A 21,551-nucleotide genomic window follows, 5' to 3' on the forward strand; every position below is an offset into this window, starting at 1 on the left:
AGGAGGAACCTTTGTGCTCGTTCTGCTGCCACAGTGACAGTCATCATGTCCTGAGGAGGAAGTCCCTCCCCTAACAGTCCACGTCTTTTACAACTCAATCTCCACACTCATTCTTATTCCTCTCCACTTTCCCCGACACACACATGCTAAAGGACAGAAAAACAATCAACATGAATGCAATAAAAAAAAAAAAAACACACAAGAGAATCTCTTTGATTTTGCGCGACCCTGCGAGGCTTCTTTACTGCATGTATAAAACAGGTTGACAGTGTGTCCTTTTAAGCACGGAGGGGAAACAGCGTTCTTCTTTTACTGACATCACATGGCAGGTGTTTTCAGGATGTCACCTCATATGTGTTCTTTTCTTTGCAGGTCAGTTCGGATGTTTCAGCCACTTCAAAGTCCCTTCATTTTTTCTTCTTCTTTTTTTAAAATGTACTATAGTCTGTAAAACTTCAAATAAAGCCCAAGTCCAACGGTAGTTTCAGGAGAATTTAAGGTTACGATGCTGAGCTGAATGTTTCCTCATTGTCCACCCATCATGCACATTCTGCATTATCATAATCCTCGTGCACGATGCTGTCCAAACAGTGTCCACACAGTGCACAACCTTGTGAGGACTTCCACAGTGTTGTAGCACAGCCCCCTCCTCTGGAACGGAAAGAGAGAAACTGGATAAGAGTTCCCCGTGACCTGTGACATCAGTCATTCTTGTATTTGTTGACCTGGAGACCCTGCAGGTCCTAAACAGGAAAGAAGGAAAACAGAGAAAGAATAAAGAAAAGATGAGAGAAACTGACACGGGATGACAGCTACAACTGTCAGAGAGCTTTGAGGTCAGCAGTCAAAACATTTTGTGGAGTAATGGATCCTTTTTTTATGTATTAACCACACTTGATTAAACACTTGAACATGTTTGGAATTGTGTTGTTTTCATTATTTCTGAGTAAATCTTTATTATCTTTCTGAATTACATTTATTTTTCTGGTGTGCATTCATTGAGATTTTTTTTTTTTAAACTCGTGTCTGTCTCCATCTTTCCTCTTTTTATAATGTTCTGCAATTATCTCAAAATCCTTTTGAACATTCAACCTTTTTGTACGCCATTTTCTCCATTCCTAAAAAAATGAAATTTGGTTCGTCTGCAAGGTAGTACAAGAACAAAGTTTGACTGCTAGGTTTGACTGAAGTGGACGCTTACTGCCAATGAGGCATTCATTTCCCAAACTGTACTGACAAGAATGGAGAGAGGCCGAGTCAAGCTCGCAAAGAAAAATCTCTTAAATGTTCACAAACGTATCTCTGCTTGCCATTGGGCAAAATGGTTAGCATCCTCTTAGCTCGTAGTTTTGCTTTTGGTCTCTTCCAACTCCTCAGACAAACACTCCCACTGCAGCTCATCATTTGGGAGAACTTTCTCAGCATCCCCATGTTTTCAATTATAATGAGCCAGCTGAAAGCAAAGTGTCAGATCAGTACGGTGTCCACATCAAGACCAAGTCTGATTCATGGGGGCTCCACTTTGAGACTTCAGAGCTGCTAATGTCTTCGGCCCACACAGCACACCTTTAGATTGATTGAGTGATCGTATTTGATTGCGTGTGTCATGCATGAACAATATGCCCCGCCCAAAACAGGCTTACAAGTAACCATTATGATTTCAGAGACTAAAGACCAAAAGTAGATACGAAATAATAAAATTAACGAACCAAACAGACCAGCCTGACGTGTGGTCCAGGCTTCAGAGACAAACAGCTTATCAACATTGAAGAAGCAGAGCAGGTTTTCTTGTTAATCAACACAGGAGAGAAAAGGCTTGAAGAGGTTTAAATTCTCCAGCAACACTTGTAGTATGAAGATCACCTTTATTAACCCTTTCAGAGCCTGATGAAGGCCACAAGCTGAAAAGCGTCGGTCTAATTTGTTAATAAAGTTCATCTTCATACAAGTGTTGCTGGAGAGGCTTGACCTCTTCCAGCTTCTGAACATTGAAATCACAACCGCTCCATGTTGTCATTGCCAGAGCTCCACAACATGTCAGGACATTGAAAATAATAATAATCCTCCACTTCTCCTACATGACACAGTTCACACGGTCTGTGTTCCTCAAGGATGTTTTGAAATGGAGGTCTTCTGGAGTTCTCGTCTCTTGGTTGTTTTGGCCATGACCTGATGATCCCCCAACAATAAAAAAGCTAGGGATCAAAATGTTAAGGCTGATCTGCATTTAATTTACAGTATTAATACACGAGCCAGTCTATCTTTAAATACGTTTTTAACTTTTTCAAACTGTTAATTTTTGTCAGCTGTTAATAACTGTTGCATGTTAAAAGCTCATTTCATGTTAAATGTTTTAGTCTTTTTAATCCTGCACATGCAAAGCTAACTTTACATTTAGCTTCAGCTAGATCCTGACATTTAAAAACATATCGACCCCTTCTGAGCTCCCGTACTTGACAAGTTGACGTGTGCAACCTAAGACTATTCAGCACATGTCTAAGCTTATAATAACAGCGCTCTCGGACACTCTGTTTGGAGAAGCTGGACTAGAAGAAGTGAAAACACCTGGATGAGAACACTAGGAGGTAGTTGAACTCACAGCTGATTTCAGTTTCACCATATTATCAGTGGTGTTTTTTTCTGTAGTTGCTTCCTTCCTCTGTCCTCATCGCCATAATCCCTGTTACAATGGAGCGTTAACAAAGACGAACTGCGGGGAAGGAAGGTCAAGGAGAAGAAGAAATATGGCCTGTGTGCTGTAGTCTGCGGTGCAGTCTGCAGGCACAGAACTAAATGTGTGCACTTGGAAGCACCGATATCCAGTACTGTGTTGTCCAGGAAAGCAGACATTACACACACACACACACACACACACACACACATACAGTAAACATAAAAAAACACACATGTTACATATTTAGAAGCAGATGCATAAAGGGATACCAGTCACCTTGCCCCCCCAGGAACAGAACCTCTGGGGGACTGAAGGCCTTGACCTTGAAACTCTAACTCAGTGTTGAGCAAAACGCTTCCACATTTTGAAAATTTCCACAGAGAAGGATGTATGTTTTCATAGCAGGCCAGCAGGAAATAAAGGCCACTGACCACCAAGTCTGTTTTGATCTGACTTCGTGTTTAACACACCATCTGGCAGCATGCATTCACCATGAGGAGTGCAATGCACGTCTTACAGACTTCAGACAACGAGAAAAACACTTTGCATTAGTCTACACTGTCGATGGTTTTAATATCTAATGTTCACAAATTCCCCAATTTCTGGTCTGAACTATTTTGATTATGTGGCTCTGTAGTTGGAGGTTAAATGTCCTCCAAGGTATTTGTCAAAATAGTACCGTCACGATACCACAATTTCAGATATCTTTGGTAGCAGTAAAATTAGACCAACATCGATACCAGTATTAGTGCCAGAGCAACAACAAAAATACATCCCAGGTCTCTAATCCAACCGTGCACAAACCAGGAAGTTGACCGCTATATGACGTAACTCTAAACGCCTCCTGTCACTTAAAAAAAAATCCTGTCTCTGACCAGCACGGCCACATTTCACCCTCTGAGCTGCACAGAACACGTGGACGCAGGAAGACTAAAAACATCCACAGTTATGCAGGATGGCCTCGGTTGCTGTGGTTCTTTTTGGTGGATGTGCAAACCATACAGCCACCTGCAGCGAGCCTACTGTGTACATACACATTTGTTCCTGGGCACGGAACAATGTTATTGTGAACGCAAACCAGCGGGGGGAGCAATCTCGCTCGGTGCGAAACAATCGTGCCTAATGTGAAAACGCCCTTACTCTCTGCTCTGCATTTGTAATCAAAAATGCATTCTTCACATACCTCATCACATGTGCGCTTGACAGAAAGCATTTTAAGTTTCTTTGACACATTGTCAAAGAATTACTGCCTTTCTGTGTCAATTTAAATAAGTAATGTGCAATGTTGCCCCCTTATTATCAATCCCTCTCTGACAGGGATAAAGATGCTAATTTCCATGTAAAAAGGCCTTTATTACAACATTAAGTGTCTGGCATTGTGGTTGTGAAGTTCCACATGGCTAATAACAGCCCTGAATCTCCTCAGGACCCTGATCTTTTATTCAAGCCAGCCCTTGTGCAGTCCAACAAACTTCATTTATATTGCATGTCCTAGTCAGCAGTATGGAAAGATGAATTAGCATACAGAGTCGCGGACACAGTGATTACAGGCTGACAGGCGACTTACACGCCCCCCTGCAAAGAGCCGAACATGTCTTCATTTTATTTTTCCCCCTCTTCCCTCTGTCCTTCTATGGCCCGGAGCAGCTGATACAAGGGTTTCTAATAGAGCAGAGCACAGGAGAGACGAGGCGAGGGGAGCTTTAATAATGAATGGATGACATTGGTGATGGGAGAAATAGAGGAAGGAAGTATAGTAGAGAACTGGAGAGAAAGGCAGAGCTTTGAATAAAGGAGCTTTATGGAGTATTTTAACATCAATGAAACTTCTGTAAAAACGTATGTCGAAACAATTCTGGTATCATGAACGGGCTAGCAACAGTCAGGTTGACAGGCTAAACTAGCCTGCTGCCAGTTACATAATAGACAAAAGGTTAGATATGGGAGGGTAAATTCAATAACAGCAGAAAGGCAGATGGGAAAGTGGTACCAGCATGGAAAGAGAACCTGTACAGCGTCAGGAACAGGTAGTGTAATTTGTAGCCTAAGAAGCTCTGTCTTATTCTTTTATTTCACCAAATTGCACAAAATTCAACACTTCAGCACTACCTGCCTGCGTTGAGATTCGTCTTGGTAATCGGCATCTCCACGATATATTGGCCCAACACTGTTTGTCTACCATGCTGACTGTAGTTACACCTCTCATTAGAGGAAACCTTCTCGCAGCATGTATTGAAAGCAGCCTGGTTATATGATGGAGAAGTCAGATAAAAATCTGTTCAGACCATGTGACATCTTCAAGGACTGGAAATCAGGCGAATGAAAGAAGACATTGGGTGGATCAGTGGTAGAAGCAGTGGGTTTGATCCCGAGCTCCTGCAGTAACAAGTGTGGGATTGTCCCGAGGCAAGACACGAACCCAGAACTGCTCACACTGCTGATGCCAGTAGCGTGTTGATGCATGTACATGGAGTAGTAGTATTTGGGAGAAGGGCCCTTCACGTCGCAGCCTCTGCCAGCAGTGTGCGAATGTACACTTTAAAAAGGTCTAATGTCAAAGTGTCAAAATGTGCAGCTCCTCCAATGGCCACATTAGACTCCAAATGTAGGCAAAGCCAAAACCTCCAGTGTGTAAATCATGAACCCGATAAAGAACTGCAGTGGTAGAGTCTCATTGATTGATGAGTATTTTCTCTAGTTTGGCTGAATTTTGTGGTTTTGCCTTCATGGATGTGGATATTGTGGAGAGTGACCCCGCACAGGTTCCTGCCCGGGATGAGACGACACCAAAGTCGGTGCATTGGCTACTTAAGATCATGGGAAACTGTTTGAGAACATACTTGAGAAAGGTTCAGAGGGACAGAATGATCGTGATATTCTGATGGCGACAGAACAACTGAATAAGAGCTACCTTTGATCTGCAGAGATAAATAAAGATACACACACTTATTGTGTTGATACCTCAAAAGCAACTATCAATCACTTGTGAAAAAGTGTTTTAATTCAGATTTAATTTTTTTACAGTCGGACAAAACTATTTTCTCGCCGTAATAACAAACAGTTATGTTTACAATGTAACCATGTGCCTTTTTATATCAGTACATGTCAGATAAAAAAAATCAGTCAACACAGAGAGTCATGTGATTTGCTGATATATTGGTTGATTAATCAGGAGGAGGGATGTAGTTTTATTTCTAATAATAATTTTAATAATTTATAATCGGTGATGCCAAGCACGAGTAGTGTGCCGGGTTTGGTTCTTTTCAATTCCAGGAAAGTAATAAAATGCCAGTTTTTCTTTACTAAACCGTAATTTTGTGAGACACTTTGAATAATGGTTCTCATGACTTCACAGTTTGGCCCAGGTTGGAAAAGAAAACAGCAGAATCCCCCTTTAATAAGAGGAAACGGAGGGAAGTGAAAATGAAGAGAAGCAAAAAGTTTAAGATTGAAGGAAGAAAATGAGAAATGATGAGATATGAGCGAGGAGAGAGGGATTCAGTGTGTGTGTGTGTGTGTGTGTGTGTGTGTGTGTGAATGTTCCAGCCTGCTGTGTGTGAGTGCGTACGTGTGTGCGCGCGTACGTGTGTGTGTGTTGAGAGGGGTTGTAATATATTCAGGACAGGCCTGGCCAACCACTGCTATCAAAGGGACCTGCCTGACGAACTGTAATAACTGGAAAATTATTTTGATAGCCTGAAACAATCTTGGATATCACAGAACTTTATTAAAATAATATCAAATCAAATTAGCCTGTATCCCCATAATGAATTAAGTAACAGGTTACGCCGATATTAATCTCCTGGCTGGCTCGCAGGCATGACGGCTCCAGCATTTAATCAGGGCTACGGCTCTCTCCCTCTCTCTTCCCCCCTCTCCCTCTCCACGGGAGGGTCTTTTTTACACACACATCCAGGAGAAATCCTCGACAAGCCGACAGCCCCCGTAGCTGTGTGACGGTTAAGCGAGGAAGGCTTCAAAAGACACACACACACACACACACACCCCCTCTCCCCCCTCGAAGTAAGGAGGGAGATTTTGCCCCCCTCTCGCTGCCTCGTCGCTTGCCCCTGGTGAGGTTATTCAAGAGCAGAGGAATCACTGCCTCGGATGTGTGTGTGTGTGTGTGTGGGGGGGGTTTAAGGGTTTTTGGGTTGGGGATGTGGGGATGTGTGGTCTCAGAGGAGTTGTGATTAGCAGCTGACCCACAGGGAGAGAACACTTCCTCACATCTCGCCTCCCTTTGGTCCCAAGTTTCATGCCGACACCAATGCAGATGTAAAGGCACATTTTATTCTGTACACTGTGTAGGCAAAATGAAAGAAAAGTCTTATTAGATTTAATATTTTTACTCAGTGGTATGCCTACATTGAAAATTAAGCTGCACAACGCAAGAATGTGTGTAAAAGACCACCTGTCTTATCGGCCTTCAGGATTGAATCTCCACAGAGGAGAGGCTTTCCTTTTTTTATTCAAATAACAATGATTTGGTCTTTACGCTCAATTTCTTTTATTTTCAGTCCGATCTACTTAAGCCACAAAAGAAAGTGCAAAATTAAACTGGAAGATTCTATCGGGTTAGATTCTCAGCCCGGGTCTGGCTCGACTGCTTTAAAGTGCATGACATCCCGAAGACGCGCAGGCAGAGAACGTGAACGGGCTGGACACGGGTCAGGCAGGATGGCACGTACTTGTAACAGTCACCTAAAAGTGCGACAGAGCAGGACAGCATCGGCAGCAAACTGTTACAAAAAAATGTGTTATTAAAAAGTCAGACATATTAAGCTTCAGTTTCTGCAGGAGACAATGCGTCTCAGTCGGTGCATTCTTGGCTGTAACTTACCTGTGGACTTCTCTGTCTGTCTCTCGGTCAGTTGGTGAAATATACTTGGACAGCTGTTGAAATCCTGCAATCAACTTTGACTTATAGCTGCTAAATCAACTTCATTTAATGATTCATTGCACTGTAGTCAGCTTCTATAAGCCCTGTCATTATTTGGTCCACATTTTAAAATGCCTCTAATGACTTCACTGGAAGAGTTAAGCTATTAGCAGCTACATATAGCATCACTGCTTTAGGTGAGAGACTTGTCATCTTACACACACATGCACATATCTAGTGTAAGTTCATTGCATGCAATGTGTTTTTAAGACATGTCAGTAGTGTTTGAGAAATCTGAAACTATTTTCAAATGTTTGCTGGAAAAAAAAAAGTGTTTTCTTTTTTTAAATTGCTTTTCAAATTCATGTGTGTCAGCGTGGAAACACCCATAGCTACAATGCTAATGAAAGTGAAGTTTGTAATAGCACGGAGGACCTTTTTGCAGATTGTTTTTAAAAATAGATTTTCAAAATGTGGTCCATGAAAAAAGCCTCGAACAAGCTCTTATGAGTTTGAACAGTCAGACATTTCGAGCACTTTTAGTCACAAAATATATTTGATCACAAAATTGCATTCCAAGGTCAACATTTCCTCTTATCCTTAAACTTCAATAAGAAATTCAAAACTGTTGTTTCTAAGCTCGGTCTCTGGAGTGCAGCTCAAGAGGAGGTGAAAAAGGAGAGCCACTGTGCCTCTCCTTTCTTTCTTACACCACCTCTTCTTATTCCGGGCGCCAACCCCCTTCCCCTTGTCCTCCACCTCAAACCCCCCCCCCCCGGCTGATATTGCTGTCGCTTTCCTCTTATCTGTCCCCCGCCTGCCGTCTTTCTTCTGCGCCCCCTCCTTCTTGTTGTGTTGCCCGGCGGACTGCGCCACACAGCCCACCTCGGGGTGGGAGGAATGGTGGGGACACTAAATCTTTTGATGCAGCCGTTTGTGGCGATAGCATCTGAACTCGCCGCGCCTTTGCCAGGCAGCGCTGACAGATGTAGCAGGACCCTTCTACAGCTCCCAGCTATTGGATATCTATTACTGCTGGCGCTCGGTGCGTGTGTGTGTGTATGTGTGTGTGAGAGAGTACACTGAATATATATATATCCAAACAGAGCTGGCGCACAAATATCTTTATGAACAAATCTGTCACATGCATTCGGCCACACATCTACAGGCACAAACGTGCAAGCAAACACCTTCACAAACAAAAGGAAACAAAGTCATGTCGCTCATATTCTCATGTTTATATCATAGAAACCAATCTTTTCTATTAGAGTCCCAGCACTTAGAGGAGCAATAGTGAAATATGAAGCGTTTTATCTTGTGATCCAGGTACATTCATTCCTGCACATCAGGGCATGTATGTCCTTGAACTTCTGCACTTGGTCGTACACACACACACACACACACACACACACACAACCTGTATCGTGTGCAAATTCATTTTTTATGGTCTCAAAGAATGACACATTTGGTCTGGAAATAGAGCCAAGACAGCGAGCGACAAAAGCGTCACAAAGTGATGCATTTCCTAAGTGTCCCTGCACCCATATGGTGACACGTTTCAATGACAGCATGGGGCCCGTTGCTATCAGGGATGAAATAAGCAGCCGAACGTCGAGCTGAGCACTTTGAAGCTCTGGATTTCTGTGATGGAAAAGCTTTTTGTTTTCCATGCACAAAGCAGGTGATTAGCTGGTTCAAACTGAATCTGAATCCTCTAAATATGCCGGCAGAGTGCTCGTGCACGCGTGTGTGTGACTGACAACGCTTGTGTTCAAATATGCATGTGTGTGTGCTGTTTCCTCCACTGGGGGTTCGAGTGTGTGCCATCTGGCAGCTCAGGAGGATGAAGAGGCTGGGGTGGGGTGGGGGGGGGTGCTTCCCGTTATGATGGCTCCTCCACCCCCTGTGCCCTCCCCTCTGTGGCCCCAGCAGACCCCTGCATCCCTCACTTCACACCCCCACGCAGACAAAAGCGCACACAGACGCCCCACAAAGCTCTCACTCTCACAAACGGCTTTCCTTTAACTCAACCTCCTTCCTGTCCAACTTTTTTTTTTTGTCTTACAAACTTTGTCCATCAATCCTCTATACAGCAGACATCAGAACAGGTTGGATAGATTTGCAGTACAGATTTAGCACGATGACCAGACCTTTAAATAAAAGATAACTGTGATGTCTGCACCTTTTGTACTTCACAAAATGATCAGAGAAAGAAATTAGGACCCATCCCTTTCGGGATTATAAGACACCATACAACTGTACTAAATGATAACATGCACTTCCTGCCGATGACCCCACACTTCAAAGGAGGTTCACACAAAAATAAAGGAGTAAATAAAAGAACAGCAGACATATTGTCTCACGTGCATGTACTTTTTGTTCTCTAAATATCCAGCCAGGGCGAATACCTGATATCAAAGAACTATCTGAGTCTACCTGCGTCATTCATCCACATTAATACAACAGCTTTACACCTGTGAAACAACTTCTGACGCTTTGTTAATTCTGACGAAACGTTAATTCAGACTTAATGACGGACTCTTGGTTAGACAAGAAAAAAAAAATCCTGATCTTTCATTGACAGAGATAAAAAGGTATTTATGGGGCTGTTTGACTTGAGTTTTGTCCTGGGTCACTTTACCCAGCAGTGTGTGTTAATCCTTTCATTTGTGCGATAGCCAAAAAGAAGCAGTTAGACAGAGCAATGGGTGAAAGTGAGAGTTTGTAATTAACCCTCTATGTTACTTATTAAAGCAAACTAATACTTCCTCACTTTATAAATGAAAGCGGAAGTGCAAATGTAAGTAGGCCTATCACTGTCAATCTCTGCAAGAGCCTCAAAGTACCCCACAGTTACACACACACACACACACGCACAGTTACAGAGGCAGACACACACAAACACGCACACATGCACAGTTACAGAGGCAGACACACATGCAGATAAAGAAGAAGTGCCAGGTCCAAATCATCATCTAGCCCACTTTAAGCAGCATCTCCTGCCCCTGTGCTTCACCCGGGCTAAATGAGATTTAAGGATAGGGGCCTGAGCGGCTGCCAAATTACTGCGAGCCCAGAGAAAATCTTCTCCCCACTCTCCCTCTCTATCCTTCCACTTCTTCTTCTTTTTTTTTTTATTATTTTATTTTTTTCACACCCACCCATATTTGTCATTCAAACCAGCTTTAATGGAGAAAGATCTATGCATATGTAAGTGACAGAGCTGGAAGCCCATTACCAGCATTCAGTGGAGCACTGTGGAGAGGCCCTCTCCAGGCTTGGATTACTGACCATTAGGGCTTATTTCTGCACCGTCTCCAGGCAATTATTCCCCGACATATCCCCCCACACCACACCCCCCTACACATGCATACACACTCCCCCCCCCCCCACCTCCAACACATCAGCATCACCCTCTTACTCCCCCCCCCAGCCAGATTTAACCATTTCCCATCTTCAGGAGTCACATCTTGGGAAGTGTAATATCTGGGTGTCGATGCACACGAGCGTGTTGTTTAAAGCCCCTAATCTGCTCCCAGTCTGCACGGCGTCCTCACTGGGGGTGGATGGCGATACGCGATAACAAGGATATTGATGATGATGACGATGATTAGGTCGAGTCAGTGGAAAATAGCTCCCAGTGTGTATGCGTGCACCTGTAATTAATGTTGTCACCCAGGTTCCGCTTCCTCTCTAATGAAGTCACCGGAAAAGAAGAAAAAGTGAGCGGCGAGGACTCGAGGAGCGGGCCGATTTGCATTTTGACAGTGGCAACACACAATGTGTTTTGGCATGTGTATGACACATGAGTGTGTGTGTATGACTGTAGTGTGTGCGGGTGTGTTTGTGTGTGTGTGTGAAGTCGAAAGACAGATGGAATTATACACTCTCGGCTTTCGGTATTTTTCTTTGCATGTGAAAATAATTGACGAGGATATGTGCAAAAGAAGGAGAGACAGACAATATAACTTTGTTTGAGAGTTAGTTCATTTTGCTCTGTGTGTGTGTGTGTGTGTGTGTGTGTGTGTGTGTGTGTGTGTGTGTGTGTGTGTGTGTGTGTGTGTGTGTGTGTGTGTGTGTGTGAGAGAGAGAGGCCAGGTGAAGGCTCTGGGCGGGTGTAGAGCTCTGACCTGGTAGCGTGAGAGGCACAGTAACCTGAGGGCCAGGTAAGACTCCTAGCTGCCCCCCCCTCCCCACACACACACACACACACACACAGCTAGGCCTCCATTGGTGGAGTCGGCCGTCTCACAACTGGTAGGTCGTGGGTTCGATCCCCAACTCCCGCAGCAACATGTCTGATGTGTCCTTAGCAAGAAGAAATGCTCCTGCTGCTTCAATTGATATACAAGGTCAAGTCCATTTACACACACACACACACACACACACACACACACTTCCATCAGATGATAAACTGGTGCGAGTCACTCTCAGATGAAGTGTGCATGATGAAATAACTCCGGCATAAACACATCAAAAGTTGAACACCTCAATTATTTCAAAGCACAGCGAGTGCATCGTTAAGGACAGAGTAATTATCTTCCATCTTAATGAACTTTTCATTAAGACATCTGCATTATGCGATCTGTCTCCGCAGAGATTTAATATTCCCACAGTAGACAGGTAATGGCAATGCTACAGTCATTTATAGAAGAAAAACACTGTGAACTTTTGAAGCGTCACACTCATAATCACAGGCTGGCAAAGTGGAGGGTTTGAGACCCACACTGAGTTTGCTTTCAATGCTTTCTGTTTCTTCTGTTTTAGTGAATGAACTTCTTTCATTAAGGAGTTGACATAGCAGAGAAAAAGACGTTACCGTCAAACATTTCATTCACACAAATGAGCAGCTGAATTCACCTTTTAGCGACAGGTTTCAGTGCTACATGTGGAAAACAAGACACAAACACTTTGGACATCGAAGAGTTACACACTCCGGATAAAGTCGGACTGGTTACCCCATGCAGGGCCACGATGGAGGTGGGGTCTTTGATGGTCCTGAAAGCGAACATCTAGTATAGCAAGAACTTAGCTTAGCATTAAAAACTGAGCTCAATGATGCCTTGAAAACTGTCACTTAAAGGCAGGCAGGCAGGCTTGGTAATTTCCTCCTCTTTAGGCCCTGTGAGAAATGCATAATCCACGTCATGAAAAAGAAACAAAGAAAATCTGTCATCTGTAGCACTTATACACTCTTCAACCAATGTCTGCACTTGATGCAAATTTTATAAACCAATCATGCCTCCCTGTCTCCCTGCTCGTTTTAAGCTGAAATCGGCTTCTGGACCAACGGCGCTAGTGCATGTAAGTGAGGGGCGTGGCTTTTGAGAGCGCACAGAGCGGAGGAGGTGGGTGAAGCCGGAGAGTGGAGAGAGTGCTACTTTCAAAATGAAGATAGTTTTTCGACGGTCAAGATTTCAGAACGATACCTCTGAGTTACCACAGTACTCGGATGACCATGAACAGAGGGAGAGAAAAACTCAGCGTTGATTTGAAGAGGAGTGTGCCGCTTTTTCAAAAGTACGCACAACCTGTGCAAATAAAACGAAAAGACAACGTCGAATTCACAAAACACACACAATGCACCTTTTACTCTGCTGCAGAGCAAACAGCTTCTATGTGTGACAGCGATGGTATATATATATATATATATATATATATATATATATATATATATATATATATATATATATATATGAGAGCCATTATGCATTATTCTATTTCTATTTAAATCAGAATAAAAGTGTCCCAAACTCCTACTCCAACTGAAAACAATTCTGCCTAGATTAAAATAATCATCAATAATCAACAACAATTAATAATCCGTTTATAAAGCATTCAAATCTTACTTTGATATTATTATCATTACTATTACTACTTTGATATTACTATCATTAATGTAATTGCATTGCTGTGTGATACACACAGCAATGCAAGGTTTCTTACCCAAAGTTGTTTGTCAGAGAGAAAGGTTTGTTTTGAACCACGAAACTCATTTTACTTTTAAATCTGGCATCAAAACAAACCATGCAAAAGTTCATCATCATCTTTATGTGGATCAAACGGCTCATCTCCACGTCAAGGAAAGATGCAGCCGCCTTTCCTCCACATTCAGACCACAGACGAGGAAGCTGCATGCAGAAGACAACTTTTTGAATGTTTCGTTTATGCCTCAATGTCACTAGTCCTACAGTACGTGCTTTGTGAAGCAGACCTCAAGGCAGAGCTGATAGTAGGAGCATGTGTTTCAGGAGTTATTAGCCGCTGCAATCTATTCTTAGTAAATCAGGTCGATACAATACTAAGGGACAACTGAGTCACACATGATGTTAAAGGAGTGGCAGAAAATCCAAAAGGAAAGAGATTTCACTCCAAAAGTTTGAGAAAGAAAACATTATGATTCAAGCAATTATGTCAAGCAGGGCAGTTTGAAGCAGTCTGCATGGCGTTTGTTTGTAATGTTGAAACACACACACACACACACACACACACACACAGGCGGTATAAAGTAGGTAACCGTCGGTCAGAATGGGTCTCGTCTTTTATCTTTGCCCTCTGCGGATCGTCTCCTTTTTGATGTCAAATTAGTCCTGGAATAGCTAATTCTCCCTTCCCTACAAATTTGGCACTCGTGCGAAACTTGTGCTGCTCCACAGTCCTGGGAGGCAAACAATGCTTGGAGGAGGAAAACGAGATGAGAGAAACTCGGCGGAAGCCTTTGATCCTGGAAGATATTAGCAAGCGGCAAAAAAAAGACATGTTGCATAAATACAACTTGGAATACAACTTGGAATCAAAATGCAAATCCCATTGAAAATGCATGAGCGTTCTTTTTATTATTTCTCAACCTCCCATTGTAATTAGTATTACCAGTTCTGTTTGCAATCCTGCAAATGTAAAAAAGTATTTTCTTTTTCTTGGGGCACAGACAGGGGCGGGTGTCATTGAATATTTAGATCAAGAGAAAATGAGAAATGTCTTTCCAAAGTTGCTTTAACATTTTTATATGTCTCAAAAATTAATGATGAAAGTAAAAAAAAAAAAAATCAAATGAGGAATTATGCAAAGGCACAGAGCAGAGCAGGTAAAATAAAAGCGAGGATTGGATTGAAGGTGCCTTTATTTCTTCTTATAGGGGAAGATTTTTTTATACCAGTTAATTTTTTTCATCTTTGGCACATTATTGAGTTGTTTCCTCGGGGGTTATAGAGAAGTGAGGGTGTCTCTTGCTGGGCCAAGCCTCTCTAATGATGCCTTTGTAGGGACGTCAGCACCATGTTCAAAGGCAGAACTCCAGCCAGCTGACCCAGCCATTTACAACCTGACAATGAGCAGCTGTAATTGAAAAGTGTTGGAGGAAAGATGTGCACACACACACACACACACACACACACACACACACACACACACACACACACACACACACACACACACACACACACACACACACACACACACACACACACACACACACACACACACACACACACACACACACACACACACACACACACACACACACACACACACACACACTCTCTTCTCGAGATTATGGTAACTAGCTAACGCTGTGGTGGCTCGTTCCAGTGCTCTTAAACAGGCTATAATGCCACTCACAGACCCCTACCTGTTTAGCATGCTAACAAGCTAACAAAGCTTTTCCATTACTGCCACACGGTTTAATGCACACCCCCCTTGTCCATCTAATAGGGCTTTATGCTAATAAGCTAACAAGTGTCATTGCATTGTGGTAATGTAACATGGCCTAATGGCCATATAGCTCCCATAGCATAAGTTCATGCTAACAAGCTAACGAGCTCAATCTGCTGCTGTGATAAGGGCCTAAAGGGGCACATTGCCTCCAATTCAAACATGAGTTAAAATGCTAACAAGCCAAAGTCTCAGTCCATTACTGGAACATGAGGAAATGCTAATCACACACGAGGCTGTTCAAGCCCATGTTTCTGACATTTGTAGTTCAAATGAAAGAACCTGGAAATTTTAACTCTGAAAATAAAGACTTATTTCATTTCCAAAGCTTTAAGCATCGAGAGATTCAGACAAAGATAAAGCTGAAAACCAGTTCATAAAGATTAGACCTTCACTAAGAGGCAGACTTTTATGAATGTGGCTCTTTGGAAATATGAATATAAAGAGACATGTCATTCATCAATTAAACTAAATTCTGTTGAACGATTTGGCAGAAAATAGAATTCTATCAAAAATACCACTTTGAAACAAGTATCATGCGACGCGTCATGACAGTCGCCTTTTTGACCAGCAGACATCTCTCCAAACAAAAGGTCTTTTATGCATTCATAACTGAAGCAGGTTGATTTTTATTATGGCTGGATAACCCAATCAGTATTAGCACTGTCAAAAAATGATTTCGGATATTCACTCTAAAAAAATACATGAGCTTAAACCATTCGAGTTTTATTTTGTTATGCATTATGTACACACGAGGGCAAAATGACACAACCATGCAAGTACTTATATGTATGGGTTTATTTCTTTGAATATAAACGTGTCCATTAAAACGTTTTTGGTTTACTTATACCTGAGAAAATAAATTAAATAAAATATTGTCTCACAGCATGAAACCTTCATTAAATATCACCCTCTCTCTTTCTCTGCTCCGTGCTTTGTGTTCAAACTGAGATCACGCTGTTTGGTCAGGAACTAAGTAAAGCTTGGCATCGTTTCTGAGGAACATATAAGAAACCAATGAGGTATTTACTATTGGCTTACAATTAGTTGATTGAAAAAAAAAGTGATTAAAAAAAAGTAAACCTAAAGCTTCTTGTTCGTAACTCAATTGTTCCCTAATAAAAATACAAATTTTCCCATGAAAAGAAAATGAAGATTTTCTTTGGCATAGTTACTTGAGAACAAATCAAAAACGTAAAAGAAACCAACTACAATTTAATCATTCATGAATGTCTTACTAAACGTGAGCCAAATTCCTCATTTATGACTCATTTGTTTACAGGTAACGGACGTAATGCCATTTGATTCCCCATTAGCTACAGTTCATCTAGTTGTTAGTTCCTGATTGTATCCCTGTTCCTTGGTAACTACTCACAATTTTCACTTGAACTATCAGGAATGGGAATGGGAAATAAACCGACAAATCCGAGGTAAAAAATTAGGAATGAATAAGTAAGTACGGTTATTCCATTTGATGAGTGATTATGTAGTTTTAGAATAAGATAAATAATATGCGCAAACAGAACTGACTTAGTTCTGTGACAAACCTGTTTTATAAAGTCACAGTTTAACGTGGGATTGGCTCATCTCAGATCTATACAAGCACAATATATTGGTCATCCAAAAACACTTTATTCATCTGACAACATAGCTGCATTCAGACCTTTCCTTTTAAAAAGCGTCTTAATTTCGGCCTGGACGAGTGAAGGGCTATCACACAGCAGACTCCTCGCCCTGGGAGTAGATAGATGTGTGTATTTGGCATCACATCCACCCATCCTTTCATCCTCCCCCCCTGCCTTTTCTCTGCCCCCACCACCCCACACAGCCCACTATCCAAATAGAGAGATCTGGAGGAGGAGGGGTGGCAAGGTGGCAGGCGCCCCAAATGTAAAGCGTGCGCAATCACTCAGATACAAGTGGCACCGCTAAAAATTGCCTTCATATATCAGCTTATGGTTTACGGGCGGTGGCAGAAAGGACGGCAAAAGGTCAGGTGGAAAAACATATAGACGTGTCAGAGCCACTGCTCGGGGCGCCGGAGCTCTGGGCTGATGGCTGAGGAGATGGGCTGGCTGTTTGTGTGTATGTGTATGTGTGTGTGTGTGTGTGTGTGTGTGTGTGTGTGTGTGTGTGTGTGTGTGTGTGTGTGTGTGTGTGTGTGTGTGTGTGCTTGTATGGGAGAGCGTGCATGTATGTGTGTGTGTGCGCCAAACTCAGGGACACCAGGGCAGTGTTTGATGGGGGCCCAGTGTGCAAGTGTCTGTGCATACTTATATCTCTGCACATCCTCACAGTGTTGAAATGTAGCAAAAAGACTCCAAAGTGACGCAAGCACAAGGTTAGGTTTTAGTATGAAGAAGAATTTGTGGCACTGTAAACCTTGACCATATTTTATTTCATATGGTCTGCTTTATCAATGCATTCCTTAAAATGTTAAAAAAAAATAAAATCAGCAGAGACTGAAATATTTTCTGGCATGGGCCAAAAACAGATACTTTGAAACTTTCCATACTAAATCAGACGTCACATTGAGTTTGTATTACCTTTCGAAATTTTAGTACACAATTTGTGTATGCCAGAAATGCACCATAATGGTGCAGCTGTGGGCTCAGTGGTAGTCAGTCTTCCCTTAACCTGAACGTCAGGGGTTTGATCCCCAGCTCCTGAAGCCACAGGCAGCATTTTTCAGGTGACGTGTGAAGGTGGGGGAAATCGGCTGTTTAAGTTGCACCCAGAAAAAATATTGTGAAATTTGCATGAGGTTTTTGTACGCAAACTCCAAGCGCCTGGAAAGAGCACAACGAGACCGAGACAGGCAGAATGGAAGAAAAGAGGGAGCGGTCATCACAGAGAGAAAACTACTAATGTAGGTCTTAAGGACCAATAGTGAGAGGAGAAAGTTTTTACAATTGCGTCCGTACATTACAGTCTGCCCATGTGAGATGGACTGAAGCGGCTGTTAAGTCTGAATGCCCCTGCTCAAAGCATGTTCACTAAAACTGCCTGCTCTCGCTAACAAAAGACCTTGATTTCTATTGAAAGAAGATGCAAGACTTAGTCTTCAAGATGAGACTTCTTTGTGGTCACTTCACTGTGAAAAAAGACATTTAAGACACAGATTTCCCCACTTATTCAGATATGTAGTCCTCATTTGACTTGGTTTAACGGGCTTGACTCTGAGTTTATTTCGAAAATCGGGAATAGCCTGTCCCTCAGTGACCCGCTATACCAGCATGCATACATTATTGACGTGTTCCTTTAATATTCAAAAGCTGAAGTAAGTACTGGGTTAAATGTTAATGGTTATGGTCAGGCATGTGTATGGCGAGGAATGAGGCTAAAGCTAAAAAAAAGTCTGAATCATAAGTGGAAATTAAGAGGAAAATATTTGTGTTTTTTTCTTTGAACATATTTGTGATCACGTGATTTTCTCTATTTTTTGCTCACTTTGTGTTCATGTGTTGTGTACTGTCGCTTGTTTCTGAAGTCAGCAAACACACACACACACACACACACACACACACACACACACAGGTATATGCTGGATACTGTAACCTCTCGGTCGACCTCCGCTGACAAGACAGATCGCTCCATTCATCTCCGGGTGAGTGCACCCAGCGCTCCATTCATCTGCAGCTGAGTGGATCAGGCCGACCAGCATTTTTCACCCCGTTGGCCCATGATGCATCTGGGGCTCTGGAGGAATGTCACTGGCCTGAATGCCCTGATCTGTCATGAGGCCATGGCTGCAACACCACTCTATAGGCAGGCAGACACACGCGCGCACGCGCACACACACACACACACACACACACACACACACACACACACACACACACACACACACACACACACACACACACACACACCACACACACACACACACACACACACACACACACACACACACACACACACACACACACACACACACACACACACACACACACACACACAAATACTGTGAAGCAGAGTGGCCTTTTGGCTCAACTATCCAATTACCCTGAAAGGTTGTATGTTTGATTCCCATGATCCCTTTTGATATGTCTGATAGAAATCAAATTTATTGTTCTGGGGACAAACCTACTTTACTCCTGTACATTTATTGTAATTGTTTTGTTTTTAGAATTTGTCACACAGTTTGCATGCATGAACATTTTCATTAAAATGCAAAAAACAAATACTAATTATTTTATGAGTAATCCCAAAAAGACACTTCAAACACATGTGCAGCCCTCCTAACTCTTGCACCCGCTGCTTTGGTGCAGCTTCTCATCAGGTGTAAAAGGTACTACTGTAGACTGCTTTGTCTACTGGGGCCTAAAATCATCCAAGAACAATTAGTACACTTGTTTTTAGTGGAGAAAAAGACACAATTATAGATTGTTGTTTTATAGAAGTATTGGGCTTCAGTCGCTTTGGAAAAATTATTTTACCCAACAGTTTGACTCTTCTGTCGTTTCCTCAAAGTAACCTTTCTTCCCATGAGTTTAAACCATTGACTGCATATTAAAATGGACGAAGCGTCTCAATCTCTAGGTTGCATGGATCCGTAAGAATGGTCAAAGGATTCTTGTGCTGGTTAGGCAGCCAATTCGCAGGGGAAGCGTTCAATTATTTGGCTTCACTCTCAGGCGGCTGTTACTCTGTCCATCTTAATATACAGTGTTTGAACAGTGACGTGAACATCGTGCAAGTTTGAAAAAAAAATGTTGAGACCTTTTTTAAACTTTGTTGTGATGGAACACAGGCGTGTTGAAGCAGGAGTTTTTGGATGTAAACTTAGCTGCTGTCGGTTTTAATAATGCTTTCTTCATATATGAGCTGCTTGAATTCCCTTTACAGCTGAAGTCATTAGAAAACCAGCTCTTGTTGAATGTAAGATTTGGATGGACTGTAAACCATAACAGAATTATGGGAGTGGAAATGTTTAGAAAGCAGAGATTGAAGCTGTAACATTTCTTCAACCATAGCTGAACAAACTTTGTTGTTGATATTTATTTTGGTGCATTTTGTTTGTATATTCCAGAATATTTAGGCATTTAAAATTGATATGCACTCCTCAAATTAAAAACAAAATGAGTAGCCCTGAGGCTGAAAAATCTTGCATACAGAAACACATTTCAGAGGAATACCACCATATAGTGTATATGCTAATGAATAAAAAGTTGACATTAACGTCAATAATGAGGGAGACTGAAATCCAATGCTGAAATGTATAAAAAGTACAAATGATAATGATCTGATGATTCAAAATGCATTGCGTCTAATTTCCTCCCCAGTCGATTATATATGTTTGAGAATTAGACATTTGGAAATCAAAACATCCATTTGGAATTTATGGGATGGGACTCGACTGCAGTTTCTTTCTTGGCATGTGGTTCAATATTTGAACACGCGCAGGAATAAGCCTGGATTCAAAAACAAGGCAACAGAAAACATATCAATCCGCCCGTGATTCCACCAACCTTTACACAAATCTGTTGCAACTTATACAAATCTGGGAAGGGTTGACACTTTCCAGAACTGTTATCCAACACAGAGAGAGTTGGTCCAAAGCTTTGCACTGTAAGAGGTTTTGTCTTGTCTGTTCATACAGGAAGACACAGGTCTTCATTGACTCTGGTGTAAACTGTTGATGTACAGTTTTCACCTTGGGGGTAAAACATTGGTTCAGCGGGAATTAAACAGTATAATATTTTTAATAAAAAGACTGGGACGAATAACAGGGAGCGGTCCATGTTCATCATTTGAGAGTAGAACTGCCAGCTGTGATACAAACAGGTGAGTTATGAACACCTCAGTGGACAGAAGGAGCCGACTGACCTGCAGCTTCACACCAGAACAAGTCGAGCGTCCACTTTGACCCGGCTGTCACCAGCCTCGGGGGGGGGGGGGGAGCGAGAGAGAGAGAGAGAGCGAGAGAGAGAGAGAGCGATGAGAGCGAGAGAGAGAGAGAGAGAGAGAGAGAATCCTTGACCCTGTTAACAATTGTTTGCGTGTACCATTTCATACGTTGTCAGAAGTTGTCTCTAAGCCTTCGTAGCTTCAGACTGTGAAGGCTGGCCATTAAGGGAGCTAATGATTACTAGTATAAAAAAAGGGAATAGATTAGTAGTTGCATAAAAAACCCTGTCGTCACCAGACTTTTGGTCATTCTAAAAACAGGCTAAGGGGGAGAGCTTTGGCTCTTTTACAACATATGTCACACCTACACATTTACACACATTCAACCATTGATGGATTGTTTGCTATGTAAACTCAGAAGTCACTAATCCCATC

At 42.2% G+C, this 21,551-nt stretch overlaps 1 long non-coding RNA gene across 1 annotated transcript in view; it reads right to left on the reverse strand.

Moving 5' to 3' along the window:
* Window positions 1–207: 207 nt before the first annotated feature.
* Window positions 208–21,551, reverse strand: part of LOC306835742 — a 48,578-nt gene continuing 27,234 nt past the window's right edge. The window contains exon 2 of the long non-coding RNA XR_013780685.1: window positions 208–743. This is a non-coding gene — a long non-coding RNA (uncharacterized lncRNA). The remainder of the gene's footprint in view (window positions 744–21,551) is intronic.

The sequence above is a fragment of the Symphodus melops genome (genome assembly GCF_947650265.1).
Source record: "Symphodus melops genome assembly, chromosome: 15".
In the NCBI taxonomy this organism is placed as follows: Eukaryota; Metazoa; Chordata; class Actinopteri; order Labriformes; family Labridae; genus Symphodus; species Symphodus melops.